General features: G+C 43.7%; 1 long non-coding RNA gene across 2 annotated transcripts in view; it reads right to left on the bottom strand.

Moving 5' to 3' along the window:
- LOC126184741 (uncharacterized) overlaps nt 1–15,988 on the bottom strand; it is a 178,540-nt gene that overhangs the window by 3,753 nt on the left and 158,799 nt on the right. The gene's annotated exons all lie outside the window — the stretch shown is intronic.

The raw sequence follows: 15,988 nt of genomic DNA, 5'->3' as shown, positions 1-15,988 counted from the left end.
TTTAACATTAAAATGTGTTTCGACCATCTTCCAAAATTAGGGCGCTACTCGGTTCTGTCAAAGATGATTTGGGACTTGGGAAGCCTGGCTTATACGAAATTCCATGTACATGTGGGAAGGCTTGCACTGGTCGCTCGATTCGTACAGTTCAGAAAAGGTGCGAAGAACATCTCCGTCACACGAGGCTACAGAGCCTGCAGAGTGGGCGGCAGTGGAACATCGCTTAAACGAGGGACACAGGATGAAATTTGACGAGACTCTGATGGTTAGCAGTACTCCAGGGTTTTGGAACAGTATGAAGAAATGAAATTAGGTTGTCAGATGATTTTATTAATAAAGACAAGTATTTTCCTCTTAGCAGGACTTGAAATCCCGTACTATCTCGTATCAAAACACAACGTCCTCTGTCGCGGCCAGGCTGTGTTAGATGATGGTCTTTGAGTGCTTTATATATCATGGTTGGAACTTTAATAACGACACCTATTTATTTACAAATTGTATAAAATAGATACAGGTTTCAAAGTTTTATTGTCCTTCAGAGTAGTCATCAGCACTGTGTTTAATCAGTTGCCAGCGATGCGGAAGTCATAGGATACCCTTAGCTGTGCGATTTCTATTCATTGTGCCAGTGGAAAAGTATATTTCCAGTCGAATCTGTGAAACAGTTCTAAAGAGATTGCCATGAAATGCTTCCTTCATATTGGGAATCAAGCTGAAGTCACATAAGCTTTGTTCCGGCGTATCGACAAGCGCCAGCACTAAGATGAAGGCCCGAGAGCAAAGAAGGCTGAGAGACGTCAGCCACCAGGCCGCCGACAAGGACCGCACCACGACAGGAGCGGCCTCTAGCAGAAGGGAATATAAGCGCCCTCCTGCAGCCTCGGCCTCACGGTATTAGGACAGTACCAGACCGGGACTCGCAGTTGTAAACCGACACTACGACAGCAGATATCAGTGATCCATATCAACTGCTTACATAGACTTTATATATAGCAAAGGACTTTGACTGCTTGCATGTCGCCCATCGCTTGCGATACCGTTGTAAATTCAAAGTTTAGTATTGTCAATTTAGTCCGAGAAGTAAATTGGATGGTACCGCTCGTCCCAGCCCGATCGACGGAACAAATCGGTCACAATTTGCGTATTTGCCCTGCAAAATAACGGGCGAGTCCTGCAGAAAATGTCCCCTCTGCTTTCTATAAGTTAACTGCAGGCTGTGTTCCAAAAACGAACAGCCTAGAGAAACATGCGGGGACCCTTTTTGCAGGATAATGCTCGGGCGTATATGGTGCAAGTTGTGGCCGATTTGTTCCATCGATGGGGGTCTGAAGTGCTGTACCACCCACCACACTCCCCGGACTTACGCTTATGTGACTTCAACTTGATTCCCAAGATGAAGGAATCATTTCGCGGCATTCGCTTCAGACTGCTCCACTCGAACTACAAACACAACTAGCGCTGTTAAAGATGTCCTACGACTGCCACATCGCTAGCAGCTGGTTATATGCAACACTGGTTACTGGTTTGAAGGACAGAAAAGCTTTGAAATATATTCACTATATGATCAAATGTATCCGGACACCCCCAAAAACATACGTTTTTCGTATTAGTTGCATTGTGATGCCACCTACTGCCAGGTACTCCATAACAGCGACCACAGTGGTCATTAGACATCGTGAGAGAGCAGAATGGGGCGTTCCGTGGAACTCACGGACTTCGAACGTGGTCAGGTGATTGGGTGTTACTTGTGTCATACGTCTGCTGTGGTCGTGTTTATCATGGAGGGGGCTTGCACCCCTTGTCATTTTGCGTGGCACTATCGCAGCACAGGCCTACATTGATGTTTTAAGCACCTTCTTGCTTCCCACTGTTGAAGAGCAATTCGGGGTGGTGATTGCATCTTTTAACACGATCGAACAGCTGTTCATAATGCACGGTCTGTGGCGGAGTGGTTACACGACAATAACATTCATGTAATGGACTGACCTGCACTGACCTGCACTGAATCGCTTAGAACACCTTTGGGATGTTTTGGAACGCCGACTTCGTGCCAGGCCTCACCTACCGACATAGATACCTCTCCTCGGTGAAGCACTCCGTGAAGAATGGGCTCTCATTCCTCAAGAAACCTTTCAGAACCTGACTGAACGTGTGCTTGCTAGAGTGGAAGCTGTCATCAATTCCAGCTTTACCGATGGAGGGCGCCACGAACTTGTAAGTCAGTTTCAGCCAGGTGTCCAGGTACTTTTGATCACATAGTGTACCTATTTTTGTATATGTTATGAATAAATAGTTGTCAATATTAAAGTTTCAACCTTCGCCGTTGGGGCCGGTGTTCTACTAGGGGCGACGCTACAAGCCAGTCTTGAGGGCAGCAACTGTGGTGAGCGGCGCATGCGTCTTGTACGGTACGGAGGCCTGGACGTCGACCTGCAGCCTTGGGATCGGTTTTCAGCGGGACTCAGCAGTAGAAGCAGCAGCGTTCCCCTGAAGATGGCACACAGATCGATCGTCGAAATATGCAGTCGTGTTGATTTTAGGATACGGTAGCAAAATCATTCAAATGGCTCTGAGCACTATGGGACTTAACAGCTATGGTCATCAGTCCCCTAGAACTTAGAACTAATTAAACCTAACTAACCTAAGGACATCACACACATCCATGCCCGAGGCAGGATTCGAACCTGCGACCGTAGCGGTCGCGCGGTTCCAGACTGTAGCGCCTAGAACCGCTCGGCCACGCCGGCCGGTGATCCGGTAGCAAACTCGAGGAGACTACCCCAGCCAGGATGTGTATTTCAATATTTTCGGAGACAATTTTTAACTGTCCTTCTACATCTTCATGATGAGTATGGTGCGGAAATTTCCCTCTTCCCCTCTCTACCGTGTTCAGAGGAAGCTGACATACAGGGTGACAATTGTAGAACTATAAGAGAAAAAAAACGTAAATTAGTTACGAGATACGGCGTGCACACCCTTTATTCAACATGTAAACGTCACTACAGATATTCGGATTTAGGTTATGACATGTTCGGTATGTCTGCCATCATTGGTGATAATGTGGCGCAGACGAATGCCGAAATTTTGCACGACCCGCTGAAGTATCGGAACATCGATGCTGTCGATGACCTCCTGAAGAGCTGTTTTCAGTTCAGGAATGGTTTTAGAGTTGTTGCTGTATACCTTGTCTTTAACATAGCCCCAGAAAATGGACTGCCATGTGCTCAGATCCGGAGACTATGGCGGCCAATCGAGGCCCATGCCAGTGGCCTCTGGGTACCCCAGATCCAGAACGCGTTCCCCAAAATGCTGCTCTAGGACATGAAACACTCTCCTGCTCCGATGGGGTCGAGCCCCGTCTTGCATGAACCACACGTTTTCAAAATCAGGGTCAGTTTGGATAATGGGGATGAAATCATCTTCCAAAACCTTCACATACCACTCGGTGGCCGGCGTGCCATCAAGGGATATTGCAACCATCATTCCCTGACTGGACACTGCACATCACATAGTCATCCGTTGAGGGTGAAGAGACTTCTCGATCGCGAAATGCGGATTCTCAGTCCCCTAAATGCGCCAATTTTGCTTATTGACGAACCCATACAAATAAAAGTGGGCTTTGTCGCTAAATGAAAGTGAATAAACCATACTATTTCTCATCGTGCCCCGCGGCCAACCGTGCCGTTTGAACGCCCTAATGCAAACCATTCTGAAGTTAGGACGATTTTATTTCATATAGTTCAGTAGTTATGACACTGTATATACCTCGAGTACCTTGCTCAATCAGCCGGTCTTAATCCCACGGAGAATGCGCGGGGCAGAGGGTGATGCGTACCACTCCGAATCGCAGTAGCTGAGTAACTCTGAGGGATCTGATCATCAATAAATGTTTTCAGCTGGATATGGCATATCTGATGAAGCTGCTGAACTCTCTTCCGAGTCGCCCATTGTCAAGGATGCAGGACGGTATTAGCGCGATGTCTCCAGTGAGCGACAATTGTTTTATTCAGTGTGCGTGTACTGGACACTGTAACAACCTCCTTTGTGGCAATAAATATAAATAAAATACATACTCGTCTCCTGCTCCGTGGAGTTTTATTATAAAGCAAATACGATGTATAAAATTGTGGACGCAGTCTTACGGCGAATTGGCCTACTGTCTGCTGGCGCGATAAATTTTTGTCCGATGTGCTTATATTTAACGAGTGAAAAATTATTTAAGGTGAACAGTTACGTTCCTCATCCTGTATCCAGGGACAATTTGGACAGCAGGTGTCCGTATAACAGGGTGAATCATTAGCTTCTCAGGAGAAAGGATGGTAGCTTTTGCTATTGCACTGCGCCGATGCAGTCTGTTGTGTTCGGACCCGAGCTACAGCCATAGTGGCTCCTCCAGAAGCAACTGTGTATGCAGTGGTTCCCAACAGGTGGTCCGCGGACCCCCAGGGGTCCGCCAGCTATGCCAGAGGGGTTTGCAAGATGCTACTAGAATAAAAAATATGTTAAATATATTTCGTATGATAACAGATTTTTTTGTTTTGGCCTCTTCCTGCGTGAGCAAAGCTTTAGCGAACGCTAACTTCTGCGCCTAGCGTCTTCCTAGAGCCAACTGACACGTATAAAAAGACTCTTAATTTGGCTTTTTTAGGTACTTGATGCTGTGATATGACAAGGTACCAATCATGCACGATGAGGGAGGGTCCCCAAGAAAATTTTGTTGGGGACTCCTGGTGTAGTGTAACGTTACAGGTCCAGCACTGATACTGGTACTATCTGCACGCTGCCACCACAGCGCTCGGCTCACCGCGGCGATATAAAAATGCTTTTAAAGTCGAAATGAACTGTGGTATCGACCTCTGTCTCCAAGAATGTTAAATATCTATACTTCATTTTAATTAAGAACCGAATTATTTTAATATTTTTGAAACAGGTGAAATTTTCCCGTCCAGGAAACAGCCTCTGACTTATCACGTCATATCTCGTCAAGTGTTGAACACACTGAAATAATTTATGTTTTCCGTCGATTAGCGAATTACCTCGCTCGCCAACTGATCTCAAAGTCGCGTATCACACTGTGTTTCTTATATATAATGTTCGGAGAAATTGCGTAGAAGTTCTGAAACTCGCACATTGTGTGTATCTCTGCAGTGCCTCTAAGCACGTCAAAAATCTGTTCTTCACTTTAATTAGGGTCAGAGTTGCGTTTTTTTTCTTGACATACCGGTACGCGAAATTTTTGTTTTTAGGAACGTTTCCAACTTGAGGACTGGTAGGTACAATACTTGGCGTAGCGGAAGTGGCAACACAGCCGGAGCCGAGAATTAGAGGCTCTCATCGGAATGTTGGTGGCGGGAGCAGTCCAACTCGCTACCTGTCAAACGACAACTAATTTAAAGCAGACTAAGGCAGCTCGCTAGAACTGACCACGTGGCAGCAGGTGTACCGCACAGTGTCGAACCTGAAATTGTCGTAGTTCGCTGCGGACACAAAGACGAAAAAGTGCGGGCAGTGAGGCCGCTGACGCAGACAGGGGACGGCCACAGCTGTTTTCCGGCGTGACGACCTGCAGCGCCTCGCCGTGGCGAATGCGAGAAAAACGCTGGGTCGGTATCGCGCCGAGAAATGCGTATTAGAATAACCGAGTGGACGCTAATTTAAAAGTTTTCTCGACAGGTGGTCGTTAATCATAATTCTCGGCCGGCTGTTTTTGTGTCGGCGCGTAACTCAGTTAGGGCGTGAGCGCCATTTGGAACCCAGGTGGCCCGCTTCGGGCGTGCTTCCTGTTGCCAATCACTGCAACGCCAGCTGCGAGCCGCCGTCTGCTTCTCAGAAATTTTACGATGTACCTCTTCCCATCAGAACTCGAGAAGAGCGTCGTAATCCCAAAACTAAAGAAGGCAGGTGCTGACAGGTGTATTAGCGAACTGTCAGTTTGACAGGTCATAGTGGCAAGATAGGAACGCGAGTTACCTCCGGAACGATGAAATGACAGACAGAAGACGACCCGAAGTCCGATCAGTTTGGATTTTTGAGTGATACAGAAACACATGGAACAACACTGAGCCTACGACTTACCTTAGAACGTATGCTGAACCGATTCTCGAGCGCTGCTCACAACTCTGGGACCGTTACCCAGTTCGATTAATAAAAGAGGTAGAGACGATCCAACGAAGAACAGCGCGTTTCGTCATCGGATCGTTTAGTCCGTGCGAGGGCACTATGAAGATGCTCAACTAACTCCAGTGGCACACGCTGCACGAGAAGAGTTGTGCATTACGGAGATGCTGCAAGAAGAGTCGGGAAGCATATTTCTTTCTCCCACACACGTGTCACGAAATTATACTGATTAAAAAAAATGAGCTGATACGAAAGTTTACCCAAGGTCATTCTTCCCACGTACTATTCACGAATGGAACAAGGAACAGGAGGAAAGGTAATGGCACTGCAAGTAGATGGCGCAACTCACTGTAAGATGGCTTGCGGTGAATGGATGTAAGTGCACTGCGGTTTGGAAATGGAGAGTCTGAACGTAAAGTATTTAGAAAAATCTTTTGACAATGTTCAGTGAAAAAAAGTCTTTGGAATTCTGAAGATAATTGAAATGAATGTTTCTTGAAGAGAGGTTACAAGAGGAAAGTCAATACAGGAAAAATGAGAGTACTGGAGTGATGGTGAGGAAATTAGTTTAGAAAATATTTGATGGGTTTTGCTATCTAGGCGGCAAAAAAATCTTTCCTGAAAAAGAGAAATTTGTAAACTTCTGACTTAGATGCCAGTCTTACGAAGTCTTTTCTGAAAATATTTATCTAGAGGGTAGCCTTCTATGAAAGCGAAATGTGCAGATGTGCAAACACGAAGAGAATAAAAGCTTCTGAAATGCGATTTTGCAGAAGAATGCTGAAGATTAGATGAGTAGCTCGGCTAATTAATGAAGAACCTACCCAATCGAGACTAATGAGGAAGTATTGAATAGGATTGGGGAGAAGAGAAGTTTGTGGCACAACTTGACCAGAAGAAGGGATCGGTTGGTAGGACATGTTCTGAGGCATCAAGGGATCACCAATTTAATATTGGAGGGCAGCGTGGAGGGTAAAAATCGTAGGGGGAGACCAAGAGATGAATACACTAAGCAGATTCAGAAGGATGTAGGTTGCAGTAGGTACTGGGAGATGAAGAAGCTTGCACAGGATAGAGTAGCATGGAGAGCTGCATCAAACCAGTCTCAGGACAGAAGACCACAACAACAACAACCCAATCGAGTTCTGAAAAAGAGAAAGAGAAATTTATATCTCATCTTGCCTAAGGAAGGTATCGATTGTATAACATATCATGAGGCATCAAGGAATCGTTAATTTGCGAATGGAAGGAAGTGTACGTGTGAATACAGCGCGATGGATTTGGAGGAAGAGCAAAAATTGTATTTAGGTGGAGCGCAAGATACGACTACAGTAAACACTTATAAAGATAAGAAGAGACTTTTGCTGAACAGACTGAAATGAAGTCATGCGTCAAATCAGTCTTCGGACCGATGATGAAAATAACAAAAAGAGCAACAATTGCTGATAAGTGCTTTTAGTAGAGACACGTCATTCCTTTTACAGTCTTTTAAATCTTAGTTAGAGTTTCGAGTTTAGCAAGTTGATCTGTCAATTCAAGTTAATCATACCTCTAGTTCCGACAAACGCCAGGATTAGTATGAGGGCAACTGTTGAGATCAGGTTTCCAGAGGTGCTAAAGCACGGTATTGTTGGGGCGCTCAGGCACGAGTTGTCGGATGTAAGAAAGTTTCTTCACTACTCCCTGACAGGCCAGAGAAATGCTGGCGTGGTATTTCTCATCCTTTCGCCAGTGTCATGCTGTAAAAATCTAAACCTTTCGGTAGTGTCTCACTGTCTAGGGCGTTGAGGATTGTAAATAAGCACCCAGTACGTGAACGATAGGTGAATTGTCACATCGTTGTCTATAGCATTAAGTCACAATGTACATTGTGTCTTATGAATTAATTCACAACATCTAAGACACACAATGGCGCCGTGGGATGACAGTCGGCTAAGAAGGTCATACACGCATGTCTCTCTTTCAACATCGCCAGGAATGTTCGTAGAGTGTAGCGAAAGTTCCTCTATCATCTGATCGTGTTCAGTCCTCCAAGTCGTTTGCTGCAACAGATGTTTGTAAAGTTTAACAGAAGAAATTTTCACGTCTGCTACAACGAGAGCCCTAACAGTCCAGTCAGTGAAGTAAAATTAGGGGAAAAATGTGTTTAGCCGCAACTTTGTTTTTTGTTTTTGCAGTGGTAGGAGGGAAACAAGGGAAATATACTAAAAATCTCGATCGCTGGGGTTTGAGCATGGTGGTAGGGGAGGGGTCGGGGGGGGAGGGGGGGGGGGTTGGGGATTGGGGAGGGTGTTTAAAGGTCACTTATTTATGTTTTCCTCGAGTAATTCGGCAACCGTGACTCCTAGCGAAATATTTCTTAGTACAAGATTGAACTGCATATTTCCTACAACAAACGTGGTATTCATTTTTTTTCTAGATTTAGTAGCTTTCACATTATCGCAGATGGAAAATCGTAAAGTGTTAAAAATAATATTCTGTTGATATAGTTTTAATGTTTGTTGTCAAATGATGTGGGTTAGAAACGTATATTAAATTATGCACCACATCTAAGTGCAGTAGAAGCATGTTAAGGGATAAAATTTGTTTCGGGAGTGTGATGGGCTGCTGCAAGCGGGGTGGGTGAGCGGGGTTGGGGGTTGCAGGGTAGAGACGTGGCGGAGGGTAGGTCGCTCGACTGCGGTCACACCCTTCCCTCCTTACGTTTGCAAACTGCACACCGAACAGGCGACTCTCCACACTCTTTATCCCTCCACGTCACGAGAAGCAACTACAGGGTGTCTAACAAAGCTGCACTGACCTTTCCGCATTGCGCCTTATGAATCACTGGCTTTGCAGTGATCAGACATGGCCGGGGGTGATTATTTTTCAGCCGGCCTGTGTGACCGAGGGGTTCTAGGCGCTTCAGTCAGGAACTGCGCGACCGCTACGGTCTTGCCTCGGACATGGACGTGTGTGATGTCCTTAGGTTAGTTAGGTTTAAGTAGTTTTAAGTTCTAAGGGACTGATGACCACAGCAGTTAAGTCCCATAGTGCTCAGAGCCATTTTGATTATTTTCCACAAAATGCGTTGACACTGCATGGGATAGAGAAATTAGTTACTAATTATACGGAAAAAACATGTATGAAAAGAAACGACGTAAACCACTACACATTTTTCTACTGTGTAGACGGCAAACGATTCTTAGTCATCCTATGTGTAACAAAAACATAAAAAAGTTACCTATAAACGACCCACCCCCCACGATCATATCCCACTGATCAGGAATTTTAGTATGTTGTTCATGACATTTCATCCTACTATTGTCCAAACATTTCCGACTACACGAATTTTTTCCCTGTTCCACCTTTTTTGGTCTTCGTTGACTGGGCTATTAAGCTACAGACTGTATCAGACACGAATATAAAGAATTATCTAATGGCTTCATACTCTTGTAGGTTGGTACACAGCCGAGGCACATGTGGAAGAGACCTCGCATTGCTGAGACAGTAAAAAAAAAAAAAATGGTTCAAATGGCTCCGAGCACTACGGGACTTAACTTCTCAGGTCATCATTCCCCTAGAACTTAGAACTACTTAAACCCAACTAACCTAAGGACATCACACACATCCATGGCCGAGGCAGGATTGGAACCTGCGACCGTAGCGGTCGCGCGGTTCCAGACTGTAGCAGCCTAGACCCGCTCGTCCACCCCGGCCGGCTCCTCCAGTCATCTGACGGAAATCATAGTCGGCGTACACCACTAGGCATTCCTCTCGACTTTTTTTTCTTTTTTATTTGAAATCTTAAGGGACTTAACTGCTAAGGTCATCAGTCCCTAAGCTTACGCACTAGTTAACCTAAATTATCCTAAGGACAAACACACACACCCATGCCCCATGCCCGAGGGAAGACTCGAACCTTCGCCGGGACCAACCGCACAGTCCATGACTGCAGCGCTAGACCGCTCGGCTAATACCGCGTGGCCCTCTCGAGGTTGGCCATGCTCAGGTATATGTTGAGTATTGTGAAGAAAACCTTCAGTCGTTATTAATATCTGTATTGTATTATCTTTGCACTGTACATCTTTGCCTGAAATAAACAAGTTTCAATTGGTTGTTATGTATTATATTTTATATAACACACAATAAAGTGTTCGTGTTTATCAGCCCAGTAGATGTTGGCGTTGACCTCGGAGGTTTCCTTGATGCTCTCCGACAGGAGTAGGCTATAAACTGGCACCATGTTCTACCCTTCCTTGCCGGCCGGTGTGGCCGAGCGGTTCTAGGCACTACAGTCTGAAACCGCGCAACCAGTACGGTTGCAGGTTCGAATCCTGCCTCGGGCATGGATGTGTGTGATGTCCTTAGGTTAGTTAGGTTTAAGTAGTTCTAAGTTCTAGGGGACTGATGACCTCAGCAGTTAAGTCCCATAGTGCTCCGAGCCATTTGAACCATTTTTTCTACCTTTCCTTCCTCTACCTCATTACCATAAACAATGACGTCAGCTGATGGTGATCAGCCCCTTGTTGGTGATCAACGACAGCTGACAGTGGTCAGCTCGCTGGATCGTCATGTTGAGCTCGGAGGCTTGCTTGACTTTCTTCGACAGGAGTAGGCTAGACATCTGCGCCATGTTTTACCCTCTCCCTTCTCTGTGTCATCGCCATCAGCAATACAGACACTCGCATTACACTCTTCACACATTCATTACTGTAACTTGCAGGCCTAAGGTGAAGCGACACGACCCCACTCCTCCTGTATCACCAAAATTGCGAAATCATACCGACCCGCTGCAAATACGGGATAAAGTCAGAAAAAAAGAAGAGAAAAAGAAGAAGATGCTGTGTTATGCTTGTCTGGCGAACGCTCCAACTCACTTCCGTTTCTGCTGTACATTCGGTTTCCAGTATAGCGTACTAGGTTCTCTTAGTGAAACATTCATCTTTCCAAACTCATATCAGTGAAGAGAAATCATGTGATCGTATTTTAGTTATTTGTCGGCAGTAAGTTACAGTGCCGAATACATTTTGTAAATCTATAAAACCTGCTGTTTGCTAAAATCCTGTACGAATAATGCAAGCTGTATATCACATGAATTGTTCTTTTCTAAGTCCGTGCCGAATCTTTGAAAGGTGCTTCTATTTCCTCCAGAATCGTCGCAGTGTTTGAGCACAGAATGCGGTTCACATAGATTTGCACGGTTGTAAGGAAACGCTCACAAAAGCGCCGAATCTGTGTTTGGATGCAACCTAGGCTCTAGCCGCGCTGGAAGGAAGCCAACAAATCAAAGTTACGCGCTACCAAGTTAACATCCGGCTCCGCAGAGTCTTAGCGCGCGTATTAAAAAGAGCGATTAGAATACTTATTTCCGGGACGCCGCAACTTCCGTGAAAAGCTAGAAAATTGCGGCACACGTAATTACCTTAGGGAGTCTGCCAAGTAGGGGCTAAACTGTTGTTAGAATGTAAAACTTGCACGAGCCGGCGAACACCTCAGCAGCTCCGAGCGCCGCTCTTAAGAATGCAAACGGCGAATCTGGCTTTCCGCTGCTTAATAACATACCAAATTCAGGAGCAAGAGTGTATAAAACACAGTGCACGCGGCTCCCAAGTCTCGTTCCCTCTACGTGGAGTGACGCTGTCAGCCTACTACGGCTAGTCAGACTACCCGTCACACTCAGTATCCTGTACTTTTTTTATATATACTCATGTACATATATAACCATTAAAGAAATCTTTGGAGAACATTGAAGCAGATGCACGAATATCAGGATCTTAGATGGCAACCCAGTACAAAACAAAGATGGGGAGGTTGAAATGCGGAAGGAATATATGGAAGGACAATGCATAGGAATCGAAATTGAAGACAATATTATGAAAAGGGAAGAGGAGTAGATGAAGATAAGATCGTAGGTACTATATTGTGAGAAGAATTTGACGTGTCACTGAAAGACCTAACTCCAAATAAGGTAGCTGGAGTACACGAAAATTCCTCAGAGCTACTGAGATCCTTGGGAGAACATACCACAACAGTAGTACTTCACCTGATATGCAAGATGTACGAGACATAAAATATCCTCGGACACCAAGAAGATTGTAATTAACTTCTGTTCCAAAGGAGACAGGTGCTGACAGAAGTGAATATTACACAACTATCTGTTTAATAAATCATGGCTGCAAAATACTGATATGGATTAATTATTTACGGAAGAATGGAGAGACTGAAGGATGCCGATCTCGCGGAAGTTCCGTTTAGGTTCCAGAGAAATACAGGAACACGAGAGGCAATACTGACCCTATGACTTCTCTTAGAGTATGTACTGATGATAGATAACTTACTGTAGTATAGTATTTGAAGATTTAGAGTAAACCATTGACAATATTCACTGGGATATCTTCTTTGATTTTATGAAGGTAGCAGTCTCAAAGTACAGGAAGTGGAAGGTTAGGTGCAGCTTACACATAAGCTTGCACCCATAGCAGACAGTGAAGGAAACCAAGAGAAATTTGGAAAGGGAATTAAGAGTTCAGAAATAATAAATACTGATGACATTTTGTCAGAGCAGACAAAAGGAGTGAAAGATCAGTTAAACAGAATGGTTACTGGCTTGAAACGAGGTTATAATCATTACTATCAACAAAAGTTGCACCACGCTGACGGAAGGCAGAAGAATCGAATCCAGTGAGGCTGAAGGAATTAGACTGGGAAACGAGACACTAAAAGTAGTAGTTGAGTTTTACTATCTGGGCTCCAAAATAACTGATGATAGTCGAGAGAGAGAGGATGTAAAATGCACACTGACAATAGCAATAAAAGCACTTCTGAAAAAGAAAAAAATTGTTGCATCAAATTTTTATCTGTTAGGAAGTATTTTGAAAATGTACTGAATGGAACTGCGGAGAAAATAAATTTTTGGTGCAACCTGAACAAAAGAAGGGTTAATAAAACCAATGATGAGGCATCAAGAAATTATAAGTTTGGTAAGGGAGGGATGTGTGGGCGATAAGGATTTTAGAGGGAGGTTCAAATGGATGTACATTGCACTAGTTTTGATGAGGTAAAGAGGCCTGCACAACAGAGACTCGTATGGAGATCTATGTTCGGAGTGAAGACCACAACAAGAACAACTTAAGAAAGACCACAGTATGCATGCAAAATAACATAGTTTACTTATAAATCATGAAAACACATAGATAGAAGATAGCCGATGAAATGAAATGAACGGGAATAAAACAAATACATGCGTCGACATCGAATAAAGTGAATGAAGTATGTTCAGAATTGCTAAACTTGGAATGTAATGAATATGTCGAGAAAGATTTATGCTAGATCGTGTTCTGTATCCACGTACTCCGTCGGAGACTATCTGGCTGTAGTGTTACGAGGTGAAACATGATTTTTAACATTTGAGTGGGACCCGAATACGTGTTCAGACTGCCTAAGTTGTTTTTTTTCCCACGGTAAGTACGAGATCCAGGTGACATTTTTATGTTATTGCGTTTCATTCATCTTTCATTTAATTTCAATGAATTTTTATCCACCTATTGCCAGGCAAGCCAAGGACCTCCATCAGATACGTTGCCCAGTGCTATTACTCTCACATGGATACTAAATGGCACGAGAGCTGGAGTGATAGTGCCTCCCCTGACAACCGGGAACTTATCTGTCCATCAGAGAAACCTAAGGGCTTTGAACTTACACGACAGCTATGGAAAAGCCTAAACAGAATCCGAACAGGACATGGGCTATGTGCACACAATCTACACAAGTGAGGAAAGCTTCCCAGCCCTAGCTGTGACTGTGGGGCACCTAATGAAACAATACAGCACATCGCCCAGGACTGTGAATTAAGAGCCTATCAGGGTAGTCGGGTTGTTTTCTTCAACGCCACACGGCCCTGCCTCGAATGGATCGCCAATTTGGACGTCAGAACTTGAAGACTTTGTCTAACGCAAAATATCTGCTGTGATGCTACTTTTTATTGTGTTTATGTATTGTATTTTATCTGAATATGTATCCTTCACTTATGTATTTCATAGTGCATTTTATCATATAATTTCATAATGTAATAAGTGTAAACCATGTGTGTAGCACCATACGCTAAATAAATAAATAAAATACCCTCACACACCTCCTTGGACCAAACCCTTCTGGTAGTGGTGTGGCATAATAGGGAGAAAACAGTGACTCTGGAAAGTTGGATCGGTACTGGAGCTTAATGGTTATGGGACTCCTCATGTCAAGTGGACGATATGGGTTCGAGTCCAGATCTGGCACAGATTTTCATTTTTTGCGACATATTTATAGGTAGAAAAACAAGAACAATGTATTAAATATGTACTAAACAGACAGTTTGAAAGCTGATAGTGCAGCTCCAAGAGGAAATACGTTCATAAACAACATAAATTGGTGGTTATAAAGACCACAACCACTTAGTTTTGCCTTAACTAGTACACTGTAGAAGACGTAAGAGCGTTGGAACTGAAAATGAAAGTCATAGCTTTTTTCTATCCACACCTGCTAGGAGACATCTCACAAGGAAAGTCCCGTGTCCATACTGGTCTTGGATCTCCAAACTGCAGGTCTTACTATGAACTGCCCTGAATATATTTTACACCACCTGCATATCTGCGGATGTGTGTGGCCTTAGATTTAAGGGGAGCAAGGAATGAAAGAATAAGCCTTATTCAACTAAAAAATAACTTTATTGCGAAATGAAGATTAACAAAAAATAACTAAAATAAAGGCTGTCTGTTCGAAAGTGTACCTGATGCTCGAAATGAAAATTTGCTGCTAGGGAGTATTTAACACCATACTGCTCCAACACCCCTGCCCCCCGACCACAGCGCAATTAAAAACGGGGGAACAATACTAACTAAGCAAGAGAGAAAAATAAAAAGGAAATTGTATTAGCCAGACTGTCGTTATTATCATATAGTTAGGAAAGGAATATGAAGCATCTCTTAAGTATCTCTAAAGACATAACCTCGCGAACTTTAAGGCGTTTCTTTCCTTAGAGGAGGCACAGATGCCATTTATTACGGCTGTAATTTTACTCAAGCGAGAAGTATTGGAAAAACATTTGTTGTGTTTATCCCAGATTTATGGGAGACAAACTGATTACAAAGTGAGCAAGACGAGATTTTTATTCTCGGCGCGTAAGTTATGGACGAAAAGTTTGCGAAAGCGAAGGCTTCGTCATTGTTAAAGTAACCATTGGCAGCGCTAACTTTACTCATTACCCGGTATTTTCTATAGCTGAAGGAAATTAACACCATCAATCAAAATTTCAGCTTTGCCGGAGAGCGTGGCTGTTTAAAAGCACGCGAGCCAGGCGCTGCAGCTTATGAAGGCTAAGGCATTGCGCCCAGGATGGTTCGTTCACATTTTTACGTTTTTTCGAGAGCGACAGCGTAGATATTTAAGATTTTCTTTAAGTCATCCTTGTAATTAGCTTAAGATAGTCCCTCACAGTCGAAACTAGATATGCAACGTAGAGGAACAGTTTGCCGATAAATAATTGAAATAATTGCAAAACTGAGAATAAAATATCGGGTTCACTGGAAAATAAGAGCTGAAGGGGTGCAGAAAAATCGGAGTACGATTAAAAAACATAATAGTTACATGCAACATAAAGAATGAATCAGGATTGTAACGTATATAGCTTTTATCGTTTAACATATAGACAATAGTCGAACTCAAAATGAGCGTGTAAAGAACAGCAAACTTAATACGAAAATTCGAAGACTCTGCAATGGAACACATCACATCACAATACATGTAACACAAAAATACTATAGTGCAGTGTCTGTATTTGAAAGTGTCTGTAATGTTAGAAGCAGACACTGCTCACGATTTATAGCCGTATTAAATCATGAAATGTATTTGC

The sequence above is a fragment of the Schistocerca cancellata genome, chromosome 4, assembly GCF_023864275.1.
Source record: "Schistocerca cancellata isolate TAMUIC-IGC-003103 chromosome 4, iqSchCanc2.1, whole genome shotgun sequence".
Lineage (NCBI taxonomy): Eukaryota > Metazoa > Arthropoda > Insecta > Orthoptera > Acrididae > Schistocerca > Schistocerca cancellata.
The sequence above is the reverse complement of the archived record's forward strand: the minus strand, read 5'-3'. Positions and strand labels throughout refer to the sequence as shown.